An 18961-nucleotide genomic window follows, 5' to 3' on the forward strand; every position below is an offset into this window, starting at 1 on the left:
ACCCCAGTCCTCCAGGATGGCATGAAAATGTGACTCGTGAGGAGCAGAATCCTGACTTTCCTTAACCTGCAGCAAATGTCCATGGGTTGCAGTGTCACCAGAGTTTCCAAAGCATCAGGAGGGATTTCTGCAGGCTTCAGCAGATGTGGGGATTTCGGGAGTTCCCTGTTGCTGTGCTTTGATGACAGGTTAACTGTCTTTTTCTCCTAAACAACAAGTATGCCTGGCAGATCAGAATGATCTGAATGGCCACGATGAAAATTTACCTGAGTTATGCCAGAGCTAACATCTGGCCCTTGGTGGACTTGGCACTGCACAGAAAATCAATCTTTATTTTGAAACTGTGTGTTTCCTAAGGTACTAATTCCCAGTTGTGGCCAGCAAGGCCTGTAGAGAGACTGCTGCACAAAAATGCCTTCTTCCAAATATACATTTGCTTGATAACCCCAGTTTTCCAAAGTGTGACCTCTGTTAATTTGTCACCAGGCAAATTATTGTCACCTGTTCACTGATTCCATGAGAAGCCCAGGCAGACAGCAGAGCCCCATGCTGGTAAGCATTTCTGGTTTTGCTGTTTGTGGTGATAAGCAACCCACTTAGGAATTGATGGAGGTGAGGTGCATGAGTTGTCCAGGGTAGCAGGAACAGGTTCATCTTGTCTGGAACTGACTCCTCTGGAGCAGCTGAGCCTATCTGATGTTTATTTTTTAAATAAGCTAAATGGTTATCAGATAAGAAAGACAAAGTCTTTCTCTTAGAATTACCTACAGAATTTCCTGCTAGATGTTTCTTAGAAAGATGAATGGAGTTTCTGCTGTTGTATTTGGGTAGGATTTGATGTGGAAGCCTGTGTTTTTAAAAGCTGCTATAAACACTTAGAGCACAACAGAGAATTATTTTGAAAAGGAGATAAATCCAATAGATTTTTACATACATGTGCAGTCTATTGAAAGGCCATCCAAAGCACTGATACCAATTTAAGAAGATGATCTTTTGCCTTGGTTATACATCTGGGAGGTATTAGCTGAACATTTTGTGGCGAACTGTGAATACCTTAGTTGCCAGTTGTCTAAAGTGCAGCTAATGATTGCTTCAGTGCCAGTGTTTTGATGGCTGGAACCCAGGCCTGAATATGAATACAAAGAACTCCATCTGAAAAAAACGCGTGTGCGCACACACTTCTTATACAAAACAGATTTCAACCATCTGCTTGGCACTTAGCTTTGCAACTATAGGCTCTGATATGAAAGGGAGCACTGTCCAGATTATGAAGGGTATCACTTTCACTGGCACCTTAGGAAAATCCCAGTGTTTTAGAAAGCTTGTTTGTCCAGTGGTTTTCTTCGTGCAATAATGCAAACAACACCCTTTAACCAAAATTTTGTGTCTGCTGTCATTCCTCTGATGGCAGCATCTCCCTTACCCTTGCAAAAGGTATTTTGTAGTGAGGAAAAGTTTGTGTTCTGCACCTCAGCATTTCCAATGTATCAGAGGAGGCTGGATGAGTGGCCCTTGGAGCTGACACCCCAGATGGTTTATGACACAAAGCACTGTTTGCTCAGGAATACGTTGTGTGGCAGAGTCTGTTGCCCAAGCACTGCGGAGCGTGTCAAATCAGCATGGAAGTTAATGGACCAAAAGCTCTTCTGAATTTAACACTTTCCCATTTGATTGGAATTTACAGCTCTAAATCAGGACCACGGGCTTCCTTTAGTGGGGCAGTGGTGGAAAGTACAGTTGATACCATAAATTACAGGAGTATAATACAATCATTTTGATCCAGTTCATCTGTTTGAAGGTGGAGAATGGATGAGACTGACTAAAACCTTTGGTAAAACCCTATTTACAAACTGTATAGCTATATAAAATAAATTCTGAAAGTTAGGAGATTTGGGTATGTGGGAATTTGGTACTCTGACCAGTTCATGTTTTACCCTTAAGTTAAGCAGAGGAAAATCCACCATGAGAGAAAAATAAATAATCTGTGGAGCTTTCACTCTTTGTTAGCAATTGTCCATAAAATATGCAGGACAAAACAGTTTCTCCTTTCCTTTTCTTCCTTGAAAGTCCTTCTTTGAAAGGGCTTGATAGTATGTTCCCTTAGGTGCACGTTTGGGAAAAGATGGCAAGAATGGCAGCTCCTGTGTGCGCCCAAGCCTCTGTGTTTGGCCATCCCTTTAGTGCTGTGTCACGTCAGTCCTGCACTGGTAATGCCTTTGGACAGGCTGAGGGGTCCTTGCTGCTGTGTCTGGAGAGCTGCTGATGTCAGTTCATCGTGTTTCTGGGTGCTTTCCTCAGTAAATGTACTGCTGGTTTATAGGTAGGGCTGGATTGTTTGCTTCCAAGATGTCAGGAGGGGGACTGATTGATATTTACGTTCTCATTTTAATAAAAATTTCATTTTCTGTATGTTGCATGGTCTCAAGAAAGTGCTGCTTTAAATTGTTACATTTTATTAGCCTGAGCCTGGCTTTTTGTGGAGAAGGTCTGAGATACTGAAAGACAGATAAAGTTGGATTTCTATGGATGAAATTATGATAATATTGGAAACTTAAAAGCCTCTGCATAGTTCTAGTTGAATTGTGGTGTGTGGACAGCAAAAACCCTACTCTTTTAAAAAATGTGTGTGAAATAAGCCTTAACAGTATTAATGTTTTCAGTCCCAGCAAGAAGATAGACTTGCAGCCCTCTCTCTGTATTATACCCATCCTTTCTCTTCCTTAGCTGCTTCCCTGTCACATTCTCCCCACTTGCAGTCACACTTGCTTCCTATGTTTTTAGGAGGAGTCCTGCTATCCTCCCAGGTAGGAATTAAAACAACAAACCTGTTAAGTTTAAGGAAGCTCTGAGGCCTTTTCAGTGATGATGGAAAAAAAGTCAGTTCTGCCACCATGATGTGACCGTGTAGTAGCTCCGCTGGAGCTGTTTCACCATCTGATTGATGAAGAGCTCTTCGTGGTGTGTGCCATAAAATGGGTTTCTTCAGGAGTGGGAAACAGCAGCCTGTTGGGCACTAAGGATTGCACAAGAATGGGCTCCTGTATTCAGGGATGGGGAGAAGGAACTCTGTAAAAAAAACAAACAAAAAAAGCCAGTTTTGAGTGAATTCATAATGAGACCTTTGCTGCTCAGCCTTCGTGCTCTTTGAAATTTTAGAGGAGAAAGTTTTCTTGACCAATGTCAACAGTTTGGTAATTTTCGTTGCTTCCCCTCCTCCCTTTAGGTAATATAGTCGTATTTATTGTCAGTTTATTTTCTGTAGATTCCTCCAGTCCTCTGTGGTTGGGAGGGATTTCTGGAGTGACTGCATGGCAAGGTAAATTAGAGATGGCAGTTGGTGGTGTGGGAGGAAGGGTTGGGAGAAGGAGGAGGCAGAGGATAGGAGAATGCAGCTACAGTTTTTAAACAACCTCCCAATTGTCCCCCTTTTTATTAAAATGGCAACTTTTAAAGCCAGACCCCTGAAATGTTTAATTTGATTTACACTGTTAAGGCTGAGTTTCCCCTATGCTCTAAATGTGAGATGAGCAAATATCTTGCCCTCTCCCTTCTTTTTTTTTTTGTCTCTTTTTCGTTTCTTCTTTCTTTTGCAGCACTGAAATTCTGGTTGTCTCTTTCTGGTCTCTTTGTGTTGGTTTTAAGGAAACTGCTGCATTCCATCACTCTTCCCACTAAAATTTAGCTCTCTGACCTATGGAAAGCTAGAAATTGAGAGAGGATGGTTTTCAGAGGAGGATGCTCTGGTGATTTTCAGTGAGTTTGGTGTTAGCATCAGGTTACAGCTGCATCTGCATTAAACCTGGGTGCAAATGACCAGGTTTAATGGTTGGACCTCAACTCTCCTTGTGGCCTGTCTTTTCCATAATCCTAAATAAAATGGGGTTTGCAATATGCAGGTGCCAGATGGCAATGGCATGGCAGCCTGCCAGTGTTGGACTGTGCAGCTCCACCGTGTGAGGGAAAGTGAGCTCAGAGATGTGGCAGTGCAGGAACTGGGAATCCCTTGGGTTTGGGGTCAGGGATGTGGCAGTGCAGGACTTTGGGAATCCCTTGGGTTTGGGGTCAGGGATGTGGCAGTGCAGGACTTTGGGAATCCCTTGGGTTTGGGGTCAGGGATGTGGCAGTGCAGGAATTGGGAATCCCTTGGGTTTGGGGTCAGGGATGTGGCAGTGCAGGACTTTGGGAATCCCTTGGGTTTGGGGTCAGGGATGTGGCAGTGCAGGACTTTGGGAATCCCTTGGGTTTGGGGTCAGGGACATGGCAGTGCAGGACTTTGGGAATCCCTTGGGTTTGGGGTCAGGGATGTGGCAGTGCAGGACTTTGGGAATCCCTTGGGTTTGGGATCAGGCTCATGGCAGTGCAGGAATTGGGAATCCCTTGGGTTTGGGGTCAGGGACATGGCAGTGCAGGAATTGGGAATCCCTTGGGTTTGGGGTCAGGGATGTGGCAGTGCAGGAACTGGGAATCCCTTGGGTTTGGGGTCAGGGACATGGCAGTGCAGGAACTGGGAATCCCTTGGGTTTGGGATCAGGCTCATGGCAGTGCAGGACTTTGGGAATCCCTTGGGTTTGGGGTCAGGGACATGGCAGTGCAGCACCTTGGGAATCCGTTAGGTTTGGGGTGAGGGACGTGGCAGTGCAGGACTTCAGGAGTCCCTTGGAGGATTACATGCATCCTGTGCCTTCCAGGAAGCCCCAGACAGATACAGGTTTAAAAGTCTCCAGAAAAAAGTTGTCTCCTTGGTTTAAAAGGCTGCATAATGTAGCGATGGGGAACAAAGACACACGGGCCTCGTTCTTTGAAGAGTATCATTTATTGCAACGAACCAAGCCTTTTTATGTTCTAAACTCAACCCAAAACAAGCACTCACTGGCTGCCTGCCACTGCAGTGTTGCTGTTCACACATCCTTTTACCCAATCAGATTTTGGGTCACCTGGCGTCCCCACGTGTCCCCAAGCAATCAGTGCCCCATGCACGAGGTGACCACATGCCAGCCAGGCATGGCTGTGTGCCCTGGGTTGTACCTGCTACCTGAGCCTTTCCCAGAGCGCTTCCTTCCTGTTGCTCACCAGGAGTGAGCAGGGTTTCTCATCTCCCACAACACAACATCTGTACTTTCAGAGATCCTGGTGTTATATTTAACACCAAAAGCAGGAGGAAGGCATGAGCGTGTGTGTAGGAAGAGTACATGATTTTCATAAAGAAATAAAAATGGTTTGGGAAAACATTGCGTGTGAGCCAGCCATACAAAGCACTTGGGAGTCCTTTGGAATTATGGGGCACTTGTGAGTGTTTTTAGTTGTTTGGTTCATCCAGTCTCTTTAGAAATATACCCCTTCATGGGTATTTTAGGGAAAACAAGAGCTCCTTTTCCCCTCTCCTTATTTTTGTGTGTGTGAAACATCCAAGTGAGGGCCTGGAATAAATTGTTTGCCATTTTTAAACCCTGTATCAGTTAAGTAAAGCAAGACAAGCGCATTGTAACTGAGAACTATTGTGCAGATTACCTGTTTTTCCTTTGAGATGCGAACAACCAGGGTGAATAGGAGGCTCTGTGTAGCACCAAGGGTGGGTCTTGTATTGTGTTTTTTAATTTTAGAAACACCTGGGGAGGTAAATTTTCCCAGGTGCCTGTGTCAGTCCATTTTTCAGCTTCAGAAAGGAGAACAAGGGCTGAGTGAGTCCAGAGAGCCGTGTTTGCTTCCACCTCCAGAGCTTTTCTTGCTGGCTCCGGGGCAGCTCTGGGTAGTGGGAACATCCCGGGAAGTTTGTTCTTCCTCTCCCTTTGCAGGGTGGCGGTGTGAATGAACAGAGGCTGTGCTTGTCACTCGGCCTGCCTGCACAAACCTCACATTCATGTGCCACCGTGGGGCTCTGTCCAGCTCCCACTGCAGACAATGGTGAGCTTCTCATTGACTTCCATGGGTGTTGGATTGGGCCCATCAGACGGGAGGAAAATAAAGTGGAAGTGTTGTTAGCCGTGCCTATTGATGCTTTTCCTGGCACAAAGTACTGCAGAGAATTGTTCCTAGATGAAATGCAGTTGCATCTAAGTATTACATTTATTAGCTTTTCAAAGGAGGGATAACCAAAGTGGACATATGGGGTATTTGAAGTGTGATTGTGTGAGACTAAGATAATTTCAGGAGAATAGCTTAAGTCGCAGGATATGTGTGATGCCCTTTGTATACGAGATGTGGGATTGTGGAATTTATTTTGCATGCACTGGTTCTCACTGAGAAGGAATCCAGAATACAAATATATAGTCATATTTAGAATATGTGAGTGCAGCCTCGCTGCTGTAGACTTCAAGACCTGTTAATCAGGCCTGATAGTGATGTGATCTCTGGAAATACTTCAGTTAAGTAGGTTTAATCCTTATTAACAGTAAGTTGCTTGAAAACCATTTTGGGTAAAGTCTGGGAAGGAATATAGTCGATTGAACGCATAAATAAAGGCCAGCTCTGTTAGGCTTTGAGTGACTTTGATTCCTTTGAAGTTTTGTAGGGTTTGGACTTGCTAAAAGCATCAGGCCACGAGCAAAAGAATTTTCACCTCATCTTCAGTTTTTTCTGCTGTAATTTTCAGTGTCATTTTCACATTAAAACAGGGCACTGCTTACGTTTCTGGTATATTTTAGGTGTTTCCCCAGCCCTCACCACGACTTGGTTAAGCCATGTGAGACAGGAAGATTAAACAGTCTGCTGTTCTTAAACCTTATTCTGGAGTGCCCAGGTGAAATGATGGATGCAGTTTCTCCAGGTTTAGGAAAGTTTCCTGTTGACTGCAGAGTGATGTAGCTGTGGATGGCTGTGATCAGAGCCTGTTCTAGCACAGAGGTGGCAGAGGGCAGTGCTTGTTTCTGTGCTTGTTTCTGTGCTTGTTTCTGTGCTTGTTTCTGTGCTTGTTTCTGTGCTTGTTTCTGTGCTTGTTTCTGTGCTTGTTTCTGTGCTTGTTTCTGTGCTTGTTTCTGTGCTTGTTTCTGTGCTTGTTTCTGTGCTTGTTTCTGTGCTTGTTTCTGTGCTTGTTTCTGTGCTTTCTCCCCCTCCACTGTGAGGTGGGGGGAAGGAATGAAGTGGCAGGGCTTTTGTCGCTACTGTTTTTTGGAAATGTGTTCAAAGAACTATTTTGGAAGATGATGGTGAGCTTGTTCCTACTATTTGCACTGCACGGCCAAAACATTGTGCTCTTGTGTGAGATAAGAGATGTGGTTTGTGGTGGAATTATGAAAACATTGCTTTGTTATGATGACTGCAGAAAAAAATCCCAACTACATGGTAACGTATTTGTAATATTTCATTGAAGTGAAATGTGGAAAATACAGCATAGCTTGGAGTCCCCTTGGAATGATTTCATGTCTGGGGAATGAAGAAGCAATTGTGAAACACTGAAATGGGTGTACATGATGTCAGTTAAAGAATAGATTTTGGGCCATTTGAGTGTAGTTTAGTTTTTTTGTTATTGTTTGTGCTTCTTTAGGAGTGGGGTTGTTCAGGTTTTTTAGCATCCCTATTGTTAATTCAGTGGGTAGCAGGATGCGCTTCCACATGGCTAATAATCCAAATTAGAAGGCATGTTCTTATTTTGTCCTGTGAAATGTTCTTATTTTGTCCTGTGAAATGTAGGCAATATTACCTAAAAGATAAAAAAGGATAACTGCTGCTGCTGTAGGGCAAGGAATGGGCCATGGTTAACACCTAACAAGTTCTGCACTGTACTCCCTGAAGGATGTCCAGGCAGGTAGATAGAGGCAAGAGGACCACAGACTCATTCCTCTCAACATCTAGCCTGGAGGTAAAGCACTCAGAAAAGTAAACAAGAGGAGATGAATGCTGTCACTTCACACACTCCAACTGGGCAGGCTAAACTGCTATGCTGACCAAGAGGTTTGAAATTTTTTTTGTTTGTTTGTTTGTTCATTTTCTCTTGGTTTACACAACCTGGTTTTGTTTCTTGCTTGATTTTAGGCAGTGGACATTACTAAGTTTGGACCTTTTATGGTTTTGGGTTTTTTTTTTGTTTTTGTTTACTAAGGGTGTACAACAAAGCAACACGTTATGGCCAGAACATCCTAGGTGTATAAAATTTCTTGTTATCCTACTTTGAGAATTTTATATGCTTGCTAGGTGTGTGAGTATTTAATTTCTAAAACTCTGCTTCATCTGCATTTGGGGTGTTCAGATAATCAGGTCAGAATCCCTCAGTGTTTAGTTGGAGTGTTTGCATGAGGAATGGGTGCCAAAGAGCTGCATTGGAACAGTGTGTCACTGAGCCAGCTAACCAGCACTGTTACTTGCTCCATCTTCCTTTTTTTTGTGTGACTTTTTTCATCTTTTTTGTTGTACATTGTGAGGCACTAACACATTTGTCATTCAGAGAGCTAAAACTTCTGCAGTATTTTCTTACTGCCTCTTGGTAATGACATGTCTCCTATAAAGCAGAGCAGGATCTACAGCAGAGATGTAATGAATGACCCCAGTCCGTGGCTGTGATGTGCAATTGATTTCTGTTTTTTGAAAATATACCCTTAATAATTAGTCATTTGGCTGAAGTACCCTATTCTTCTGTACATGAGCTGTGTACAGAAAGGGGCATGATACATGTTATTACTCACATGGCTGTGTCAATAATGATACAAGCTGAATAGACATGAAAAATGGACCAGAACAAATCATGGCAGAGAAATGAACTAAAATATTTTCCTTTAGGTAATTAGTGGCACTTTTTGGTGTGCTGAAAAACCACAATCTCAGAACAATTATACTTAAAAAAAAAATCTCTAAATGTGTTATAATCAAGTCCATGGGGTGCTTTTTCTCCTTTACCACTTTATAAAGTGATTTGACCCGAGCTGCAGCATTACATTTATTCTGTGAAGACAGTGATATTTGGGTTCGTGCTCTGTTTGCACAGGAATGTCCTTTTATAATGTCACGGGTCATAGCAGGCTAGCACAGCAGAGCAGTTGGACTGACAAGGTGTGGGTCTCTAGAAAATCACCACAGATTAATCAAAAAGGAGATATTAGTAATTTATGTTGTGAAGCTCAGAATTAAATGCCTGGAGTTTCTGTTGGAATCAGTGGCAGCTGGAAGTGCTGAGATCTTTGCAGGGTTAGGCATCCTGCTCATGTCAAAAGGAGTTTTTAACTCTTGGGGGTCATTTGGCCTCACAGAATCCCAGGCTGGTTTGGGCTGGAAGGGACCTGAAAGTTCCCCACTGCAGAGACAGGGAAGGCACCCCTGGGTGTGGTGGCATCCAGCCTGGCCTTGGGCTATGGGATGCTGCTCCTTGGGGCATCCCTGGTCCTGCTGGGCAGTGAAAAGGGAATGGAAGAAGGAATGGACACAGGAGGGATGGGGTGGGACTGCTTACATGGGTCAGCTTGTGTGAGAGACACAGCTGCCTGCTTTCTGACCCATTTTTGGAATTTTGAATGGAAGGTGACATGATACGGGGCTCTTGCTGTTGGATTATTTTTAATTCTTTTGGGTTTTTTAAATTGGTGGCAGTGGGTCACTCAGAATTGCTTCCTTTTGTTCTGTAACCAGGCTGAAGGGGAAGGTTTGGTTGGCAATTTATGGCTTGGGGAAGGTGCTGCTGGAAGTATACAGAGGTAGCAAAAAAAGAGAGAAAAGGGAGACAAAGATTATTTTAGTCTTTTTAAGGTGTATGGCTGTACAGGTTTTGAGATTCATCACGGAGTGCCAAACAGAGAGAGACCAAGGGAAGTGTTCCTGTTTATTTGCCTGGGCCTTCCCTTGACTCTGTAAGCTATCATCATCCTGGTGCTGGTTGTCCTTCAGTGTATAATTAGCCTGGAAGTGAATGTGGCTGCTGGGTGGTATGGGGAAGTTTTATTTTTCAGAAAAAAAATAAATAAGGGAAAAATGGGCTGCTGAGGGAGAAAGGTCTTGTGTGGCTTTCCAGATGTTAGGTTTGGACAGTGAGTGCGTGTAACTCTGGAAACCAGACCTGTCCTGAGTGCAGGTCCAGGGAGGCTTCACTGGGAGCAGCCTGGCTGGAACATGCCCCAGTTTGTTTTGGTGATGGTGACACTTTGTGCTTCTGTTGGGCCCCATGTGCTTTGGCCTCAAGGTGCTCTGCAAATATTCAGGGATTCACTTGCACAATGGCACTGAAAAATAGGTGTTATTGCTGCCCCCTTACAGTCCTGGGAGTTGGAGTCCCAGGGAGCTCAGCTGTGCTTTGCCTGGAGAGAAGAACTCGCATCAATTCCCCCCAGTGCAGGGAGAGGCTTGAATGGGTCAGGAGGAAAAGCTGGGTTTCTGCTCAGGAGTGTTTGAGATCTTCCCTTCGCTGCCTTCACATTGGGCTTGGTAGAAGAACTTGCAACCTTCAAGGGACAGGAGGCAAAATTGTAATTAATTCATCCCTAATTGGCATAGCAGTGAGTAATTCTGCTTAATCCATTGCTTGCTGTGAGGATGGAGTAAAGCTAAACATGTGAATTGTGGAGAGGACAGGGGGAAGAGGGGGAGTGGGCAGTGAGAGATGGACACAGGCAGACATTTCTGAGGCCACATGGGGAGAAATACCTATAAAAATAAGAGACCTTTCTTATTTTCTCCTCAGATTGCCTCTTGACTTAATTGGGTGAAATGCAAAGAAATAGACAATTTTTTTTTAATCACTAAATTTTCTTTTCCCCTTCTTGTCTTTCATTCAGTCCATGAGAGTCTCTGGAGTGTGAAATGTGAAGACACCAAATTGGAATTAATTTTGCTTTTTCATTTAACAGATTGTGTTACATTAACACCACACCATTGCCAAGCAGCAAACCTTTCCTTTCCTCAGATGTTAGCTGCTAATACAGACTAAGAGCTGCTGAAAGAATGCTTATACTGAAATGCTTTATTTAAGTTTCTCCTCCCTTGTGGCTCGAGTGGGCCCTGATTCTGCTAAGATGTATTCACATGAGCAAGCTCACTGAGTTCTCTTTTATTGCTTCCTGGCAAGTGAGCTGGATTCTATTTCATATAACGTGGCCCAAGTTAGAATTTCAAAGCTCACTCAATCCTCGGAGAGACCTTTGCAAGACTCTCTTCTCCCATACCTAGACAGGCACTAAACACACTGAGGGCACAATTGAATTAATCAGGGCTGCTCATGTGCAGAAAATCAACCAAGATTCTGTTTGAGAGATGACAACTTTGATATCATAGTGTTCATTACCAGCCCAGGAATTGTTACTGCTCATGCAACTGGATTATTAAATTGTTTGCTGATGACAAATCTTGTTTCCAATATTAAACATACATTGAGAGTCTTGGTGTAGTTCTCCTGAAAAGAATTACCTGTAAATCACATCACAGGATTTATTTTCTCTCCCTAAACTGTGTTTTACTTGCACTTGTGAGTGTGGGTTTGTTTTTTTGTTTTATTTTCAGTCCTGGAAGTTTAACCCAGGATATGAGAGGCAGTTCTCTGGCTCTCAGTGCTCAGGACTGTTCAGTGAGGTGGTGCCATTTGACATTCCCCCTGTCCAGAACAGAAGCACCCCTTAATAGTTTGGATGGATTCCTTGGTTTTCCTTACTCAATATTAAAGTATTTCTAGCCCAAGCTCCTGTCAGAGCAGCAGCCCATTCCCTGGCACCATCTCACTGATAGAAATACAAGTCTATTCCCTTCTCTTTTTTTTGCCAGATTTGTGTCTCATCTCTCTGTAAGGTTCTGTTCCATTTCAGACTTCCTGCCCTTTGAACTGGAAATTTCATATCTATTATTTAAAAGCTCCTGGGCTGCAACTGTAAACCTAAATTATTTGAATTTGAGAGTATCTTGAGCAAAACTATCTTTAAGGCACGGTTCTTCTTTCAGCTGTGGTGCTGTTGTGTTTTTCCATCTTTATGACTGTAATCCCACTGCATTTGGAATTGTCAGGACTCAGTGTGGAGTTGTTGCCAATGGACAGAGGTCGTGAGCCCAGTGAGCAGTCAGTCTGGTAAATGTGAGCAGAACTCCTTTACTCTGTATGTGTGTGTTTAAGATGATGTGGTTGCCCAGCTGTAGAACTAGCCTGCCTTTCAGTTTGTGCAAAACCAGAGAGATGTGTTGCAGTGCTGCTGGAAATGCCATCCTCAGGTGTGAAAGGCTTCAGCTGCTGCCTGTTACAGCTACAGACCGTGGAGGTGGCAAATCACCTTGTTTAGGTGGTATTACCTGGTTCAGGGTGTTTTTACCTGTAGACCATCTTCAAGCTAGAGTAAACTGCATGTAGCCTTTTCTGGATACTATTTCCAGATACTCTATTCCTAAAAAATTTCATTACCTGCCTGTATCTTCCCTCTCCTATAAATTCTTTGCTTCCTTTTCACGATGGTATGACAATGCACCATTAAATGGTGTCAGACTGGGAGTTTGTTGTGCTCCTCTTTGGGATCCTGGTTGTTTTTTAAAGTGGATGTGCCAGGTGTGTTTGGTCACACTGCAGGTGAGGGGTGTGTGACATCCATGGCTGCTGCAGCAAAGTCAGCTGCCCATGGAAGGGATTAAAGTAGGAACTTAATCAGTGGAATGATAAACTTCATTATGTCGGGTGTTGTACTCTGGCCACAGTAGTTCCCAAAATTCTGAGAACTCTGTTTAGTGTGTGTACTCAGCAATTCTGGAGAGCAGCTGTCAGAATATTTTCATCAAGGCTGAATTGGATTTTGACATGCAAACAAAAAAAAAAAAAAAAAAAAAAAAAGAATCCTGCTCTGATCCTGTGTGATGAGGACCTGAGATGGTGAACCCTTGGTCTGCTCCAGAGTTCATTTCCACAGACAAGGTCTGGAATGATCTTTCCAAGTTTTTGCTGTTGTATTGTAAGCATTGACTTGCAGTAGAAGAAAATCACAGAACTGCAGAGAGAAGGGTGAAGTTTGTGTGTGTCAGCTTGGCTTTGGCAGTACCAAACAATGTGCTCTTTGTTAAGCACAGTTGAATGGCTTTAAATTAATTGTGGCTGCTACTATACACGGGAAGGCAAAGAATGTAAAATATAACATTAGTAAGAAATGCTTTCTTTTGGTGGATAACTCATATTTAAGCTGCCTGGAAAATGCAGTGGCTGGACAGGATTCCCTTAGCAAGGCAGCTGCCTGCCCTGGAACTTTGCTGGGTTTAATCAGGGCTCATTGCACAGGTGGCAGTGACAACAATGGCAGATTTTCTGAGAAATCTATTATTTTCACAGTGCTGCTGATGGAAGAAACACTGAGGAGCAGCTGATAATTAATGATCAATTTGGAGATTATCACCAACAATTTACAAAGGTTGACTTTTCCTTTAGAAGTCCCTTTGGATAAACTGGATGGTAAATTACCTGCCTAAGGCTTTTACTTTACTTGTGCTAATAAGATGAAAATGAATATGTTTGAAGAGCTCTGAACTGAACTTTTCAGACTGCCTGATAATCCATACAACTCTTCTTTAAACATCTTAAGTGAGTGAGCAAATAGAGACTATAATAAAATTGAAAACTGTCACGTGGGCACGTTACCACCCTGTCTGAGTAATGGGGCATGACAAATAAGAGGCACTGCTGTCGAGTTCATATTTTCATTTTATGGCATGCATTAAATATTTGATCATCAGCCAGCAGAGAGGAACAATTGGGCTGAGAGTATCATTTGCAAATACATGGGTGAGATTTAGATTGTCACAGCCTGAGCATGGGATGGAGGACTTCTGTGTCTCAGTCTTTGCTGCAGTAGTTCCTCTGTACTTTGTGGTGTGCAGGCCACTTCAGGTCCCCTTCTGTATCTCCTCAGACTGGAAAGAGGAGTTAGTAATCTGTATTTACTTCAGAGGGGATAATAATCCCTATTTACTTCACAGGAGAAGAGATATCTGAAGAGTAATTAGTATTTGTGAGTGCTTTTAAGGATGATGAGAAGGGTAGTGCAAGTATGGAATGTTTGCTAATAAATTGGGTACAAGAAAGAGGAGGAGTAAGATGAGTTTATAGATCTGTGGAGGTGCTTGGAGCCAGAGATGGGCTCCCAGTCAGATTTTCAGAAATCTATAGGTATCTTAATATCTGAAGCATATTTGAAATTCTCTTAGCAGCAAGGCAAACTATGGTTCTGGCGCTTTAATATCTTTTAAACTCTGGCTTGTGCTTTATATTCCTGTCATGTGGGGTGGGAAGGAGGTAGAGTGAGGTCAGCAGCTTGGTAACAGCTGCACTTTCTGATCCTCCCCTGTAAAGCAAGCATGGAGATGGAGGCTGAGGGAGAAGAGAGGAGAAAGGTAAATTCATTCGCATGTTTGATGAGCTCTTGTACAAGGGAGGGGTTTAGAGACTGCTGAAAATGCCAGCCAGTGAAACTGGGCACGAGTGAAAAGGATGCAGTGACATTCTCCTGCTAAATGCTGTGTTTAGAGGGTTTTTGTTTTTGGGTTTTTTTTTTCTTTTTTTTTGGTTTTGTTTTTGTTTGTTGCGGTTTGGGGTTTGGGGTGTTTTGTTTGGTTGGGTGTTTTTGTTTTTTGATTTTTTTTTTTTTGGTTGGGTTGTTTTGTTTCAATTATCACTGCCCAGAAAAGAGGGTTGGATAGATTTTAATGTAAATATAGTCATTAGATTAAGACGAAACATTATTGCAGTCTATTTGCAGGACTCCACATAGGAACTTCCTTGAGAGTTGGACTCATTGAACCTTGTGGGTCCATTCCCACTCAGAATGTTTTGTGATTCTGTGAAACTTAGTTCTGCAGCTTCAAAATGCAGTAGCTGATGAGAGAACTTAATTTTTGTCATCACCAAAGTGTCAGAGCTCACAAACCCAGTGGGTAAATCAATGATACAAGTAATTAATGCAAGCAGCAATCACCAATAGAGTGTTTCCTTTTAAAGAAGGAAAATCTGAGCTGGCAGGGCATTTTATAAAGGCAGTTAAACATTCTTATCTCTTCAGTAAAAACAGAAAAGCTGGGAGCCAGAAAGGTTCAATGAATGATGTGGGATCACATGGGATTTTGCTGTCTCTGAGTTCCTAACGCTGAGTCCTGGTTTCATGGTCCATCCTGGGGCAGAGGAGACATTCAGGAGTCACCAGTCTGGTCAGAGCTCCAGTGTTTGTGCTTCCTTGGCAATCAGCAATGCCAAAGGCCATTGGCACTTCAGAAATCAATGTCTCTGATGTATTGCAGTCAGTGCTTTCTCCACGTTTCATTCAGCAGCTCTAGAACTTGCCAGGTGACCACTTACCCAAATCAAAAGCTATTTACTGCCTTTTTCAAATAAAAGACAAGATAGTGGACCTTTCCTGTTGTGTTTTATAGGCAGTTGTGACTGTTCACCTTGAAAACGTGGATTATCATTAGCCTGTGGTACTGGGGTGTTTGTTAATGCATGGTGCTGATGAATGCAGGAATTTTCTCCATGCCCAATTTATTGTGACTGTAATTATTCCTGATCAATTGCTTTGGCTGCAGCAGCTGTGCCACAGAGTGACCATGGGCACCTTCCAGTACAGAAGTTTTCTTTCTGGTGTTGCCTTCAGATAGATCAGAAGGTTTTCTGTTGCCCATGGTCTGCATTTTTGCATGGCTGAATTGTTCTCACTGCCAAATCCATGTAGCTATGTAGGAATAACAAAAATTGATATATATGTGGGGAGTGGAGAAGGGAGGGGAAAAAAGTGGGAAGTAAGGAAGTTTGCTGTTCCTTTTTGCTTAAGAAATAAGTGAATTTTCAGAGATGCTCAGCACCTTCCAGAATCCTCCTTCTCCTGGGGGCCAGTGGTGCCTTTGGAATGCCTCGTTTCCCATGCAGTGGTCACTTTCCTCATGAGCCTTCTGACTTGGGTTTTGGATCTGAACATCCGGATTCAGACTCACAGTGTAATTTAGTGTATCCCCAGCAGGGAGAGGGTTTTTGGTAGAAGAAGTCTTTTCAAGAAAGCTGTTATACCACTTGTTATGGCAATGGCAGCCAGGTTTACTTTACTGTAATGTGTGTTTATTCTTTTCAGAGGACTGTTGCTGTCATCTGAAGTTGGACTTCATGGCAATCTGTGCCTTGGACTGCTAAATTGTTCTAACACACCTCAGTAAAAGCAGTTGCAGGCAAGAGCATTTTAATGGGGGTTTTTAAGTCTGTTTGAAGGCAGTGTGATGGAGGGGAAGAGTCAAATGTTTATTTGAAGATGTGTTTGAATGAATCTTCCTACATAAATTTGCCAGTGTAAGAAAGAGGGGCTCTGCCCCTTTTAGATCACAAAGGCCTCTCAGTGGGGGATGGTTTTGGTAATGGAAAAAACAAAAAAGGTTCCAGTGTGTGGTGGAGGAGGTAAAATAAACAAACACAATGGATGATCACTTCTCTCCATCAAGGCTCCTCCTTCATCCTTGCAGGCTCAGTCAGTGGGCAGCATGTCAGCCAGCTGTCCTGGGTTAGGGCAGATTTGGGAGAAAACCTCCAACGGGGAGCAGCATCCTCTGAGTTTCCTTGGGGGGAAGGATGTTTCCTTCAGGCTTTTTCTCCTCTCTACCCCACTCCAGAGCTTTTTTAGGTAGACCACTTCTTGCAGTGCTGTGTCTGCCACTGCAGCCTTTCTGAAGGAGTATTTGAGGCCCTTTATGATTCTTAAGGTTGTCTGTTCAGAGGGCTCTCCCATTTTCCTGTTTGTTGGTTTGTTTTTACCTTTCCTGCCAATATGCACTTGTTTGTGCAGGGATAAATGTGTGTTGCACGGCTCAGAGCTGTGTTTTTCTTACCTAGCAGCTCCAGCAGTGTCTAGAGTTAGTTTGTTAAGCTGGGTAATTATCAGCTGGTTATGGTTGTTCTTTTCTCTTGCAATTTGACAGGTATTTTTTAGAATCAAATAAAGTAAAAAAACAGCATTCAAGTCATTCCATGTACCTACATGAAGGAAGTGTGGTAGCATGTGCAAGCATTGGTTATTTAGCACAGGTTCTGGAAAGTGCCCAGTAGTGCTGGAAATGGAACATGGATGCTCCGAAATCACAAAATTACAGCTGTGAAAGGGGCTTGTACAGCCCTGCTGTGAACAGATGTGTGATTGCACCACTCCTGTTTTTAATGTGGATCTTTAATTCTGGCGTTTTTCTGACTAAAACCTGGGGAAGGAGTACAACAGCGCTGAGATAACTGAGGCACATTTTTCAGTACAGCGTGCACAGTCAGTGAGGCAGGAGCCCTCACATCCTGACATACATTTTTCCTGCTTTATCCCCCATTTGTTGGGCCAGAGATGATCCATGAGTGTGGATCATCTGAAGTAGGAGATAGGAATGCAAAACCGCCTGAGCACTTGAAAAAAAGTTCATTTTCTCTCTTGGAATAGCAGAACGTCTGAGTAGAATTATTTTTATTTAAACAATTTTTGTTTTACTCTATTGGTATTTCAGAGTAATTTTCTGAGGCAGCAATTTTCACTGGTTTCTGAAAGGCAACATCTGGGCTTTGGAACAATCTCTTTTCAGCTTTGAAAAATCCTACCTCAAATTGCTTGTACGTTATAAATGTTCAAAAAAAATTTTTTTTGGTGGTGTTTTTTTAGCATAATGGAAAGGCAATGATGTATTTATTCCCTGTGATTTTATCTTCAAGTTCAGTTTGATTTTTCTTTCTTGGGGTCTCCAGGATTATTTGTTCCTGGGCCAAGAATGCACCTGTCATGTACAAACCCTCCAGAAAGGGAGGAGCATGCACATGGATGTGAACAAAAAAGAATAATAAGAATTCTGGGCAGCTGGAATTAACCTGTTGGGAAGAAAAGGTTTACATCCATTAGAGGCATTGCTCTGCTTAAGTTTATTTCTTTTTCATAGCCCCCTTCACCACAAACACAGATGCAGAACTGATTTCACTGTGTGTAGTTCTTAAAGGTACAAATGGTTTCTCTGAGGCCTCAATTCTGTTCCCACTAAAATTAATTAAAGGCTCAGTATTTCAGTGATGCAAGTTTGTGCTGTCAGTGGTTATCTGCTTTGCTGGCATGATCAGTTTAGCCAGGAAACATTCAGGACACCTGTGGATGGATGTGTTCATGTGTGCTTGTGGGTTTTTGCTTTTTTTTTTTTTTTTTACAAAGTGCTGACATAGTGCAAATGTGGATGCAAGTGATGGTTGGAGCAGGAGTTGGATGATAAGGTAGAATGGTACTGCAAATTCAGATGTGTAAACACCAGTGGGTACCTTGAAAATCACTTTATTAGTGTAATTATATGTAGATTTACTGGAAGGAAACACACATATAATATAAAGTTATTATTCTGAGCTTGACATTAGGGAAACTGAGGGTGAAGTAGGGAAAAAAAGAAACTTCTAAAAATTTCTGTGTTTCTGCTTTGTGCTTACACACCAACTCTGCAGAGGAAATGTTGCTTAGAAAATAGTTAAAATACCATTTGTTGAGTTTAGAATTTAAATAAAGAAAGGGGAAAGGAGAGGGGGGTTGAAGCTCAGTGGCTGTTTGCTTGGCCCTCACATCAGACACTGGCGTGGTGGAGGGGTGGGAAAAGCTGTGTCACATTCTACCAAGATCTCAGTCAAAATAATGGCTCCTCACACTGAAATGTGGGCATCTTTTGGGGGAGAATTCTTGTTATTAATGTTGATTCTACTGAAAGTAATTAATCTTTTAACAATGCTTTCAGAAAAATTTGTGTCGGCTTGATTAGACAAGTACTGCGAATGACCAAGAATAAGCTCCCAAAACTGCAAAAGTTTTAATACTTACTAACTTTCCAAAATGAGCCCATGTTCCTCAAATTTCTTTGTAATAAGTCAGTCATAATTGTTATAATTTTAGAGCTGTTTCAAGTCCTTGCCTTCATTTCTCTCAGTGGGAATTAGGTGTGCACGTCTGTGTGTGATGTGTGGATTCCTTGTGCTCTCCTGCTCAGTGTCTGCAGCAGGACTGACGACTTTCCTGTCATTTTCAGGTATTAGTTTGTACAGTGAAATCTCAAGGCTCGGAAT

At 42.7% G+C, this 18961-nt stretch overlaps 1 protein-coding gene across 2 annotated transcripts in view; it reads left to right on the forward strand.

Moving 5' to 3' along the window:
• SOX5 (SRY-box transcription factor 5) overlaps positions 1 to 18961 on the forward strand; it is a 274532-nt gene that overhangs the window by 10795 nt on the left and 244776 nt on the right. The window contains exon 2 of one of the 2 annotated variants that reach the window (XM_031063131.1): positions 487 to 552. The exons of the other annotated variant lie outside the window; for it this stretch is intronic. The gene's annotated coding sequence lies outside the window, so the exon portion shown is untranslated. The remainder of the gene's footprint in view (positions 1 to 486; positions 553 to 18961) is intronic. 2 annotated transcript variants of the gene reach the window in all.

The sequence above is a fragment of the Geospiza fortis genome, unplaced genomic scaffold (genome assembly GCF_000277835.1).
Source record: "Geospiza fortis unplaced genomic scaffold, GeoFor_1.0 scaffold292, whole genome shotgun sequence".
NCBI classification, from domain to species: Eukaryota; Metazoa; Chordata; class Aves; order Passeriformes; family Thraupidae; genus Geospiza; species Geospiza fortis.